Source organism: Arachis stenosperma, chromosome 3 (genome assembly GCF_014773155.1).
Source record: "Arachis stenosperma cultivar V10309 chromosome 3, arast.V10309.gnm1.PFL2, whole genome shotgun sequence".
Taxonomy (NCBI): Eukaryota; Viridiplantae; Streptophyta; class Magnoliopsida; order Fabales; family Fabaceae; genus Arachis; species Arachis stenosperma.
Window position 1 is genome coordinate 129,301,081 of NC_080379.1, and position 13,826 is coordinate 129,314,906.

Sequence of the window (13,826 nt, forward strand, 5' to 3'; positions counted from 1 at the left end):
CCTGTGGGGTCCACAGATCCTGTGGTGTCAAGGAAAAGTCATCCCTGCACAAATGGCATCAAATTCACGTTTTGAGCTATTGCTGGCGTTAAACGCCGGGCTGGTGCCCATTCCTGGCGTTTTAACGCCAGGTTCTTGCCCTTTTCTGGCGTTTAACGCCAGTCTGGTGCCCCTTTCTGCGTTAAACGCCCAGAATGGTGCCAGACTGGGCGTTAAACGCCCAACTGCTAGGCTTACTGGCGTTGAACGCCAGCAGCATCTTCCTCCAGGGTGTGCTGTTTTTCTTCCTGTTTTTCATTCTGTTTTTGCTTTTTCAATTAATTTTGTGACTTCTTATGATCATCAACCTACAAAATAAAATAAATGACAAAAGAAAATATGTAAAATATAATATTGGGTTGCCTCCCAACAAGCGCTTCTTTAATGTCAGTAGCTTGACAGAGGGCTTCATGGAGCCTCACAGATACTCAGAGCAAGTTGGAACCTCCCAACACCAAACTTAGAGTTTGAATGTGGGGGTTCAACACCAAACTTAGAGTTGGTTGTGGCCTCCCAACACCAAACTTAGAGTTTGACTGGGGGCTCTTCTTGACTCTGATTTGAGAGAAGCTCTTCATGCTTCATCTCTATGGTGACAGAGGGATATCCTTGAGCCTTAAACACAAAGGATTCTCCATTCACTTGAATGATCAGTTCACCTCTATCAACATCAATCACAGCCTTTGCTGTGGCTAGGAAAGGTCTGCCAAGGATGATGGTTTCATCCATGCATTTCCCAGTCTCTAGGACTATGAAGTCAGTAGGGATGTAATGGTCTTCAATCTTAACCAAAACATTCTCTACAAGTCCATAAGCTTGTTTTCTTGAATTGTCTGCCATCTCTAGTGAGATTTTTGCAGCTTGTACCTCAAAGATCCTTAGCTTCTCCATTACTGAGAGAGGCATGAGGTTTACACTTGACCCTAAGTCACACAGAGCCTTCTTGAAGGTCATGGTGCCTATGGTACAAGGTATGGAAAACTTCCCAGGGTCTTGTCTCTTTTGAGGTAATTTCTGCCTAGACAAGTCATCCAGCTCTTTGGTGAGCAAAGGAGGTTCATCCTCCCAAGTCTCATTTCCAAATAACTTGTCATTTAGCTTCATGATTGCTCCAAGGTATTTAGCAACTTGCTCTTCAGTGACATACTCATCCTCTTCAGAGGAAGAATACTCATCAGAGCTCATGAAAGGCAGAAGTAAGTCCAATGGAATCTCTATGGTCTCATTTTGAGCCTCAGATTCCCATGGTTCCTCATTGGGGAACTCATTGGAGGTCAGTGCACGCCCTTTGAGGTCTTCCTCAGTGGCGTCCACTTCCTCTCTTTCCTCTCCAGATTCGGCCATGTTTATGGCTTTGCACTCTCCTTTTGGATTTTCTTCTGTGTTGCTTGGGAGAGTACTTGGAGGGAGTTCAGTAACTTTCTTGCTCAGCTGTCCCACTTGTGCCTCCAAATTTCTAATGGAGGACCTTGTTTCATTCATGAAACTTTGAGTGGTTTTAATTAGATCAGAGACCATGGTTGCTAAGTCAGAGGGGTTCTGCTTAGGATTCTCTGTCTGTTGCTAAGAAGATGATGGAAAAGGTTTGCCATTGTTAAACCTGTTTCTTCCACCATTATTATTGAAACCTTGTTGAGGTCTCTCTTGATTCTTCCATGAGAGATTTGGGTGATTTCTCCATGAAGATTATAGGTGTTACCATAGGGTTCTCTAGGTAATTCACCTCTTCCATTGAAGGGTTCTCAGGATCATAAGCTTCTTCCTCAGATGAAGCATCCTTAGTACTACTTGGTGCATTTTGCATTCCAGACAGACTTTGAGAAATCAGATTGACTTGTTGAGTCAATATTTTATTCTGAGCCAAAATTGCGTTCAGAGTATCAATCTCAAGAACTCCTTTCTTCTGACTTGTCCCATTGTTCACAGGATTTCTCTCAGAAGTGTACATGAATTGGTTATTTGCAACCATTTCAATGAGCTCTTGAGCTTCTGTAGGCGTCTTCTTCAGATGAAGAGATCCTCCAGCAGAGCTATCCAAGGACATCTTAGATAGTTCAGAGAGACCATCATAGAAAATGCCTATGATGCTCCATTCAGAAAGCATGTCAGAAGGACATTTTCTGATCAATTGTTTGTATCTTTCCCAGGCTTCATAGAGGGATTCTCCATCCTTCTGTCTGAAGGTTTGGACTTCCACTCTAAGCTTACTCCATCTTTGTGGTGGAAAGAACTTTGCCAAGAAGGCATTGACTAGCTTTTCCCAAGAGTCCAGGCTTTCTTTAGGTTGAGAGTCCAACCATATTCTAGCTCTGTCTCTTACAGCAAAAGGGAATAGCATCAGTCTATAGACCTCAGGGTCTACCCCATTAGTCTTGACTGTGTCACATATTTGCAAGAATTCAGCTAAGAACTGATGAGGATCTTCCATTGGAAGTCCATGGAACTTGCAATTCTGTTGCATTAGAGAAACTAATTGAGGTTTAAGCTCAAAGTTGTTTGCTCCAATGGCAGGGATAGAGATGCTTCTTCCATAGAAGTCGGGAGTAGGTGCAGTAAAGTCACCCAGCACCTTCCTTGCATTGTTTACATTATTGTTGTTTTCGGCTGCCATGTCTTCTTCTTCTTTGAAGAATTCGGTCAGGTCCTCTAAAGAGAGTTGTGCTTTGGCTTCTCTTGGCTTTCTCTTCAAGGTCCTTTCGGGTTCAGGGTCAGCTTCAACAAGAATGCCTTTGTCTCTGCTTCTGCTCATATGAAAGAGAAGAGAACAAGAAAATGTGGAATCCTCTATGTCACAGTATAGAGATTCCTTGAGGTGTCAGAGGTAAAGAAAAATAGAAAGAAGAAGGAGAAGAAGAATTCAAACTTTAATTAGATAAGGTTCGAATTGTGCATTGAGAAGGAGTGGTACTCCATAAATAGAAGGATGTGAGAAGGAGGGAAGTAATTTTTCGAAAATTAATTAAAATATTTTGAAAACATTTTTGAAAAACACTAATTGATTTTCGAAAACAAAAGTGGAAAAGAAATCAAGTGATTTTTGAAAAAGGATTTGAAATTAGAAGTTAAAAAGATTTGATTGAAAACTTATTTTGAAAAAAATGTGATTGAGAAAAAAGATTTGATTGAAAAGATATGATTTGAAAACAATTTGAAAAGATATGATTTTAAAAATTAATGACTTGCCTAACAAGAAAAGATATGATTCAAACATTAAACCTTTCTCAACAGAAAAGGTAACAAATTTGAGATGTTCAATCAAATCATTAATTGTTAGTAAGTATCTTTGAAAAAGGAGAGAAATTGATTTTGAAAACATTTGATTGATAAGATTTGATTTGAAAAAGATTTGGTTTTGAAAAACTTTGAAAACTTGAAAAAAAATTTGATTTTGAAAACAAAATCTTCCCCCTTTGCCATCCTGGCGTTAAACGCCCAGAATGGTATCCATTCTGGCGTTTAACACCCAAAATGCACCCTTTTTGGGCGTTAAACGCCCAACCAGGTACCCTGGCTGGCGTTTAAACGCCAGTCTGTCCTTCTTCACTGGGCGTTTTGAACGCCCAGCTTTTCTGTGTAATTCCTCTGCTGCATGTTCTGAATCTTCAGTCCCCCGTACTATTGACTTGAAAATAGAACCAAGATCAAATAAACAAGGCATGCAAGACACCAAACTTAAGATTAGACACTAGACTCTAACAAAAAAATGAAGAAATAGAAAATACTTTATGTTTCTTGTTTCTTGAAAGAAAATTTTTTTGGTTTTTATGATTTTGTAAATCTTTTTTGTGCTTTTTTCGAAAATTATATGGAAAAAGATATCAAAATTCTTAATGAGAATTCCAGGAATCAGTGCAATGCTAGTCTAAGACTCCGGTCCAGGAATTAGACATGGCTTCACAGCCAGCCAAGCTTTCAAAGAAAGCTTCGGTCCAAAACACTAGACATGGCCAAAGGCCAGCCAAGCCTTAGCAGATCACTGCTCCAAAAGCAAGATCAACAAGCTCTTGTGATGATAAGTTGAAACCTCGGTCCAATGAAATTAGACATGGCTTTACAGCCAGCCAGATTTCAACAAATCATCATGAAACTCTAGAATTCATCTTCAAGAATTTCGAAAAAAATAAATGCCTAATCTAAGCAACAAGATGAACCGTCAGTTGTCCATACACAAGAACAATCCCCGGCAACGGCGCCAAAAACTTGGTGCACGAAATTGTGATCAATACTTTTCACAGCTTAAGAACAATCCCTAGTAATGGCTCCAAAGACTTGGTGCTCAATACCATGGCATAAACACAACTTCGCACAACTAACCAGCAAGTGCACTGGGTCGTCCAAGTAATAAACCTTACGCGAGTAAGGGTCGATCCCACGGAGATTGGTGGTATGAAGCAAGCTATGGTCACCTTGTAAATCTCAGTCAGGCAGACTCAAATGGGTATAGTGGTAAACGAATAAAGCAATAAGGTAAAGATAGAGATACTTATGCATATCATTGGTGAGAGCTTCAGATAAGCGTATGAAGATGCCTTCCCTTCCGTCTCTCTGCTTTCCTACTGCCTTCATCCAATCCTTCTTACTTCTTTCCATGGCAAGCTTGTGTAGGGTTTCACCGTTGTCAGTGGCTACCTCCCATCCTCTCATTGGAAATACGTCCCTGATGCTCTGTCACAGCATAGGCTATCCATCTGTCGGTTCTCAATCAGGCCGGAATAGAATCCAGTGATTCTTTTGCGTCTGTCACTAACGCCCCGCCTTCAGGAGTTTGAAGCACGTCACAGTCATTCAATCATTGAATCCTACTCAGAATACCACAGACAAGGTTAGACCTTCCGGATTCTCTTGAATGCCGCCATCAGTTCTTGCCTATACCACGAAGACTCTGATCTCACGGAATGGCTGGCTCGTTTGTCAGGCGAGCACTCGGTTGTCAGGCGATCAACCATGCATCGTGCAATCAGAAATCCAAGAGATAAACACTAGGGCCTCGAATGCTTGTAGAACAAGAATGGTTGTCAGTCACCTTGTTCATAGGTGAGAATGATGATGAGTGTCACGGATCATCACATTCATCAAGTTGAAGAACAAGTGATATCTTGGACAAAGAACAAGCGGAATTGAATAGAAGAACAATAGTAATTGCATTAATACTCGAGGTACAGCAGAGCTCCACACCTTAATCTATGGTGTGTAGAAACTCCACCGTTGAAAATACATAAGAACAAGGTCTAGGCATGGCCGTGAGGCCAGCCTCCCAAAGTGATCAAAAGATCTAAAGAAAAAGGTTCCAAAGATCAGAAGATTCTCAATACAATAGTAAAAGGTCCTACTTATAGAAAACTAGTAGCCTAAGGTGTACAAAGATGAGTAAATGACATAGAAATCCACTTCCGGGCCCACTTGGTGTGTGCTTGGGCTGAGCAAATGAAGCTTTTTCGTGTAGAGACTCTCCTTGGAGTTAAACGCCAGCTTTTATGCCAGTTTGGGCGTTTAACTCCCAATTAGGTGCCAGTTCCGGCGTTTAACGCTGGAATTTCTTGAGGTGACTTTGAACGCCGGTTTGGGCCATCAAATCTTGGGCAAAGTATGGACTATTATATATTGCTGGAAAGCCCAGGATGTCTACTTTCCAAAGCCGTTAAGAGCGCGCCAATTGGGCTTCTGTAGCTCCAGAAAATCCACTTCGAGTGCAGGGAGGTCAGAATCCAACAGCATCTGCAGTCCTTTTGAGTCTCTGGATCAGATTTTTGCTCAGATCCCTCAATTTCAGCCAGAAAATACCTGAAATCATAGAAAATCACACAAACTCATAGTAAAGTCCAGAAAAGTGAATTTTAACTAAAAACTAATAAAAATATAATAAAAACTAACTAAAAGATACTAAAAACATACCAAAAACAATGCCAAAAAGTGTACAAATTATCCGCTCATCACCCACTTGATCAAAAGTAAATAAGCTCTACAAAACAATTACAAATCAAATTCCATTAATTCTATCACTATACAGTAAAACAAACAAAAGTGCAAGAAGATAATTCATGAAAGCAGGGAACATGAAAATTTAAGCATAGAACCCTCTCTGATGATGTATATACGCTCTAATCCCTCTAGTGTATAGGGTAATTACTCTATCCTTCTCTAATTATGCTCTCTAACTTTTGTTTTTCTCCTAACCAATCAACAACAGTTAATATACTAATGCAAACATCATGAGGTCTTTTTAAGGTTGTAATGGGGCCAAGGTAAGGATAGGGATATATATATGGTTAAGTGAGCTTATAAATTGAATCTTTAATTAACCCAGCTTTAACCCAACTTATATATTTTATATAACTTTAGAATTCATACCTAGCTACCCAGAATTCCCTTTTACCTTCCATACTCATGTATCAAATTTTTTTTTTGAATATAAAAATAAACATAGCTTATCAATGCACATAGATTTGTAATTCTTATAGCTTCACATGGGTAGGTACCCAAATTCCCATTATATTATCACGACACATTCCCTTAATAATTTTTGTTCCCACAAATTCCCATACTTAACTAGCATACACAATTCTATCTTAAGCTAACCAAAGATTCAATTTGGGATATACAATTGTTTTTCCGCTTAAGGCTAGTAATGTGGTAAAATACAGAACAAATGAGATTTTAAGGCTCAAAGTGGTTAACAAAGGTAATTAAAAAGGGTAGGCTTAATTTGGATAAGTGAGTTTAAACAAATAATGGCCTCAATCACATGCAAGCATATAAACATAATAACTATTGGACATATAGGATGAGACAAAATATAGATTACAATCATAGAGAAGTAAACACACAAGAATAAAATAATTATGGTTAAATAATGTAACCATGCATAAAGGCTCAAATTTTCACAGATTGTGTGTTCTTTAGCTCAAAAATCATGTTCCAAATACAACTTCAAGCAGATTTATCCTAAAAATTAGGATCAGAATTAGTGAAATTTTGTTCTAAAGATATTTTTTTAGAAGAAACTTATTGTCTTTTCAATCAAGTAGAACATGCATACAACTAACCTATTCTAAGAAAAAAAATCTAACTAAAATATCTGGTGGACGAAATTGTGATTCCTTTGTTATTGTATTTTGTAAAATTCATTGCTTTTTCAACTATGTGTGGACACAACTCCGTTCAACTTAACCAGCAAGTGTACTGGGTCATCCAAGTAATACCTTACGTGAGTAAGGGTCGATCCCACAGAGATTGTTGGTATGAAACAAGCTATGGTCACCTTGTAAATCTTAGTTAGGCCGATTAAATGGTTATAGATTTCGAAAATAAATAATAAATAGAAAATAAAAAGGGATAGAAATACTTATGTAAATCAATAGTGGGAATTTCAGATAAGCGTGTGGAGATGCTAGAATCCTTTCGAATCTCTACTTTCTTATTGCTTTCATCCAATCCTTCTTACTCCTTTCCATGGCAAGCTGTATGTAGGGCATCACCATCATCAATGGCTACTTTTAATCCTCTTGGGAAAATGGTCCTATGCGCTGTCACTGCACGGCTAATCGTCTGGAGGCATCACCCTTGTTGATAGCTACATCCCATCCTCTCAGTGAAAATGGTCCAAATGCTCTGTCACAGCACGGCTAATCATCTGTCGGTTCTCAATCAGGTTGGAATAGAATCCCTTGATTCTTTTGCATTTGTCATCACGCCCAGCCTTCAGGAGTTTGAAGCTCGTCACAGTCATTCAATACCGGAATCCTACTCGGAATAGCACAGACAAGGTTAGACTTTCCGGATTCTCGGGATCCTACTCGGAATACCACAGACAAGGTTAGACTTTCCGGATCCCCATGAATGCCGCCATCCATCTAGCTTATACCACGAAGATTCTGTTGGGGAATCTAAGAGATATGCGCCCGGCCTAAGGTAGAACGGAAGTGGTTGTCAGTCACGCGCGTTCATAGGTGAGAATGATGATGAGTGTCACGGATCATCACATTCATCAAGGTGTTGTGCAACGTATATCTTGGAATAAGAATAAAAGAGAATTGAATAGAAAGTAATAGTAATTGTATTGAAACTTGAGGTACAGCAGAGCTCCACACCCTTATTCTATGGTGTGCAGAAACTCCACCGTTGAAAATACATAAGTGAAAGGTTCAGGCATGGCCGAATTGCCAGCCCCCATGATCTGAGAATTAATCGTCCCCAGATGTTCCTTAGATCTAAAGTGATCAAAAGATGTCTAATACAATAGTTAAAAGTCCTATATATACTAGACTAGCTACTAGGGTTTACATGAGTAAGTAATTGATGCATAAATCCACTTCCGGGGCCCACTTGGTGTATGCTTGGGCTGAGCTTGATCTATCCACGAGCTGAGGCGTTTATTGGAGTTGAACTCCAAGTTATAACGTGTTTTGGGCGTTCAACTCCGGATCATGACGTGTTTCTGGCGTTTAACTCCAGACAGCAGCATGTACTTGGCGTTCAACGCCATGTTGCGTCGTCAATTTCCGAATAAAGTATGAACTATTATATATTGCTGGAAAGCTCTGGATGTCTCCTTTCCAACGCCGTTGAGAGCGCGCCATTTGGTGTTCTGTAGCTCTAGAAAATCCATTTCGAGTGCAGGGAGGTCAGATTCCAACAGCATCAGTAGTCCTTTTGTCAGCCTTCTTTCAGAGTTTTGCTCAAGTCCCTCAATTTCAGCCAGAAATTACCTGAAATCACAAAAAAATACACAAACTCATAGTAAAGTCCAGAAACGTGAATTTAACATAAAAACTAATGAAAATATCCCTAAAAGTAGCTTGAACTTACTAAAAACTACCTAAAAATAATGCCAAAAAGCGTATAAATTATCCGCTCATCACAACACCAAACTTAAATTGTTGCTTGTCCCCAAGCAACTGAAAATTAATTAGGATAAAAAGAAGAGAATATACTATAAATTCCAAAATATCAATGAATATTAACTCTAATTAGATGAGCGGGACTTGTAGCTTTTTGCTTCTGAACAGTTTTGGCATCTCACTTTTTCCTTTGAAGTTTAGAATGATTGGCTTCTCTAGGAACTTAGAATTTCGGATAGTGTTATTGACTTCCCTAGTTAAGCATGTTGATTCTTGAACACAGCTACTTATGAGTCTTGGCCGTGGCCCTAAGCATTTTGTTTTCCAGTATTACCACCGGATACATAAATGCCACAGACACATAACGGGGTGAACCTTTTCAGATTGTGACTCAGCTTTGCTAGAGTCCCCAGTTAGTGGTGTCCAGAGCTCTTAAGCACACTCTTTTGCTTTGGATCACGACTTTAACCACTCAGTCTCAAGCTTTTCACTTGGACCTTCATGACACAAGCACATGGTTAGGGACAGCTTGATTTAGCCACTTAGGCCTGGATTTAATTCCTTGGGCCCTCCTATCCATTGATGCTCAAAGCCTTGGATCCTTTTTACCCTTGCCTTTTGGTTTTAAGGGCTATTGGCTTTTTCTGCTTGCTTTTTCTTTTTCTTTCTATTTTTTTTCGCCACTTTTTTTTTTCGCAAGCTTTTGCTATTCACTGCTTTTTCTTGCTTCAAGAATCAATTTCATGATTTTTCAGATCATCAATAACATTTTTCTTTGTTCATCATTCTTTCAAGAGCCAACAGTTTTAACATTCATGAACAACAAGATAAAAAATATGCACTGTTCAAGCATTCATTCAGAAAATAAAAAAGTATTGTCACCACATCAATATAATTAAATTAAATTCAAGGACAATTTTCGAAATTTATGTACTTCTTGTTCTTTTGAATTAAAACATTTTTCATTTAAGAGAGGTGAAGGATTAATGGATTTTATTCATAGCTTTAAGACATGGTTACTACATACTAATGATCATGAAGTAGAGACACAAAATATAGATAAACATAACATAGAAACCGAAAAGCAAAAAGAAATAAGAACAAGGAATGAATCCACCTTTAGTGGCGTCTTCTTCTTGAAGGACCAACAATGTTCTTAAGCTCTTCTATGTCCCTTCCTTGCCTTTGTTGCTCCTCCCTCATTGCTCTTTGATCTTCTCTTATTTCATGGAGAATGGTGGAGTGCTCATGATGTTTCACCCTTAATTGTTCCACATTGTGGCTCAAATCTTCTAAGGAAGTGTTGAGTTGTTCCCAATAGTTGTTGGGAGGAAAGTGCATCCCTTGAGGCATCTCAGGGATTTCTTGATGATGAGCTTCCTCATGCATCTCTTGAGAACCGTGGAGGGTCTCTCTTGCTTGCTCCATCCTCTTCTTGGTGATGGGCTTATCCTCTTCAATGGAGATGTCTCCTTCTATGATAACTCCAGCTGAGTAACATAGATGGCAAATAAGGTGAGGAAAAGCTAGCCTTGCCATGGTGGAGGGCTTTTCGGCTATTTTGTAGAATTCATTGGAGATGACTTCATGAACTTCTACTTCCTCTCCAATCATGATGGTATGAATCATGATGGCCCGATCCACAGTAACTTCAGATCGGTTGCTAGTGGGAATGATGGAGCGTTGAATAAACTCCAACCATCCTCTAGCCACAGGCTTGAGGTCCAGTCTTCTTAGTTGGACTGGCTTGCCTTTGGAGTCTCTTTTCCATTGAGCTCCTTCCACACATATGTCCATAAGGACTTGGTCCAACCTTTGATTAAAGTTGACCCTTCTAGTGTAGGGGCGTTCATCTCCTTACATCATGGGCAAGTGGAATGCCAACCTCACATTCTCCGGACTAAAATCTAAGTATTTCCCCCGAACCATTATGAGATAATTCTTTGGACTCGGGTTCATACTTTGATCATGGTTCCTAGTGATCCATGCATTGGCGTAGAATTCTTGAACCATTACGATTCTGACTTGTTGCATGGGGTTGGTTAGGACTTCCCAACCTCTTCTTCGGATTTCATGTCGGATCTCCGGATACTCATTTTTCTTGAGCTTGAAAGGGACCTCAGGGATCACCTTCTTCTTTGCCACAACATCATAGAAGTGGTTTTGATGGCTCTTGGAGATGAATCTTTCCATCTCCCATGACTCGGAGGTGGAAGCTTTTGTCTTCCCTTTTCCTTTTCTAGAGGATTCTCCGGCTTTAGGTGCCATTGATGGTAATGGAAAAACAAAAAGCTTATGCTTTTACCACACCAAACTTAAAATATTGCTCGCCCTCGAGCAATAAAAGAAAGAAGAGAAGAAGAAGAAGAAGAAAATGGAGGAGAGTGAGGGGAGATGGATTCGGCCAAGGTATAGAAGAGGGGTTGTGTTGTGTGAAAATGAAGTAGAATGGAAGGGTATATATAGGGAAAGGGGAGAGGGTAGGTTCGGCCATTTAGGGTGGGATTGGGTGGGAAAATATTTTTGAATTTTGAAGGTAGGTGGGGTTTATGGGGAAGAGTGGATGGATGTGAGTGGTGAAGGGGGTAATTGGGAAGAGAGATTGAGGTGATTGGTGAAGGGTTTTTGGGAAGTGTGACATGGGGACGAGTAAAAATAGGATTAGGAGGTAAGGTGGGAATATAGTAGGTGGGGATCCTGTGGGGTCCACAGATCCTGAGGTGATCCTGTGGGGTCCACAGATCCTGAGGTGTCAAGGAATTCCATCCCTGCACCAAATAGGCATGTAAAATGCCTTTGCATACCATTCTGGCGTTTAAACGCCGAGTGGTGCACGTTCTGGGCGTTCAACGCCCATGTAAAGTATGTTTCTGGCGTTGAACGCCAGTTTCATGCTTGTTACTGGCGTTCAGCGCCAGCTTTTCTTCTAGGCACATTCCTGGCGCTCAGCGCCAGAATGTTGCTTGTTTCTGGCGTTCAGCGCCAGATTCATGCTCTGTTCTGGCGTTGAACGCCAGCCAGATGCTTCTTATTGGCGTTGAACGCCAGCCTGTGCTTCCTCCAGGGTGTGATTTTTCTTCTGCTGTTTTTGATTCTGTTTTTAATTTTTATATTTTTTTCGTGACTCCTCATGATCATGTACCTAATAAGACACAAAATAACAATAAAATAAAATAAAAATTAGATAAATAAAATTGGGTTACCTCCCAACAAGCGCTTCTTTAATGTCAATAGCTTGACAGTGGCACTCATGGAGCCACAAGGTGATCAGGTCAATGTTGTATAGTCCCAACACCAAACTTAGAGTTTGGATATGGGGTCTTAACACCAAACTTAGAGTTTGGTTGTGGCCTCCCAACACCAAACTTAGAGTTTGATTGTGGGGGCTCTTCTTGACTCTGAACTGAGAGAAGCTCTTCATGCTTGCTCTCTTTTGTCTCAGAGGGATGGCCATGTGCCTTAAACACAAGGTAGTCCCCATTCAATTGAAGGACTAATTCTCCTCTGTTGACATCTATCACAGCTCCTGCTGTGGCTAGGAAAGGTCTTCCAAGGATGATGCAATCATCCTCTTCCTTCCTAGTGTCTAAGATTATGAAATCAGCTGGGATGTAAAGGCCTTCAACCTTTACTAGCACGTCCTCTACTAATCCATAAGCTTGTCTCAATGACTTGTCTGCCAATTGTAATGAGAACAGGGCAGGTTGTACCTCAATGATCCCTAGCTTCTCCATTACAGAGAGTGGCATAAGATTTATCCCTGACCCCAGATCACACAGAGCTTTTTCAAAGGTCATGGTGCCTATGGTACAAGGTATTAAGAACTTGCCAGGATCTTGTTTCTTTTGAGGTAAAATTTGCTGAATCCAGGTATCCAGTTCACTAATGAGCAAGGGAGGTTCACTTTTCCAAGTCTCATTACCAAACAACTTGGCATTCAGCTTCATGATAGCTCCTAAATATTGAGCAACTTGCTCTCCAGTCACATCTTCATCCTCTTCAGAGGAAGAATAGTCTTCAGAGCTCATGAATGGCAGAAGGAGATTTAATGGAATCTCTATGGTCTCTATATGAGCCTCAGATTCCTTTGGATCCTTAATAAGAAACTCCTTCTTGCTTGAGGGACGTCCCAGGAGGTCTTCCTCACTAGGATTTTTGTCCTCCTCCTCCCTTGTGCATTCGGCCATATTGATTATATCAATGGCCTTGCACTCTCCTTTTGGATTCTCTTCTGTATTGCTTGGGAGAATACTGGGAGGAGTTTCAATGACTTTCTTACTCAACTGGCCCACTTGTGCCTCCAGATTTCTAATGGAGGATCTTGTTTCACTCATGAAACTGAAAGTGGCCTTTGACAGATCAGAGACTAGATTGGCTAAATTAGAGGTGTTTTGTTCAGAATTCTCTGTCTGTTGCTGAGAAGATGATGGAAAAGGCCTGCCATTGCTCAGCCTATTGCGTCCACCATTGTTAAAGCCTTGTTGAGGCTTTTGTTGATCCTTCCATGAGAAATTTGGATGATTTCTCCATGATGAGTTATAGGTGTTTCCATAACGTTCACCCATGTAATTAACCTCTGCCATGGCAGGGTTCTCAGGATCATAAGCTTCTTCAGAAGCTGCCTCTTTAGTACTGTTGGATGCATGTTGCCATCCATTCAGATTTTGAGAGATCATGTTGACCTGTTGAGTCAACACTTTGTTCTGAGCCAATATGGCATTCAGAGCATCAATTTCAAGAACTCCTTTCTTCTGAGGTATCCCATTATTCACGGAATTCCTCTCAGAAGTGTACATGAATTGGTTGTTTGCAACCATGTCAATGAGTTCTTGAGCCTCTTCAGGCGTTTTCTTTAGGTGAATAGATCCACCTGCAGAATGGTCCAATGACATTTTCGAAAATTCAGATAGACCATAATAGAATATATCTAATATGGTCCATTCTGAAAAC

At 40.3% G+C, this 13,826-nt stretch overlaps 1 non-coding gene across 1 annotated transcript; it reads left to right on the top strand.

The window, feature by feature from the left end:
• Positions 1-2,137: 2,137 nt before the first annotated feature.
• On the top strand, positions 2,138-2,245 carry LOC130970953 (small nucleolar RNA R71). Its single transcript, XR_009082195.1, has one exon. It is a non-coding gene; the product is annotated as a small nucleolar RNA R71 (small nucleolar RNA).
• Positions 2,246-13,826: the final 11,581 nt, after the last annotated feature.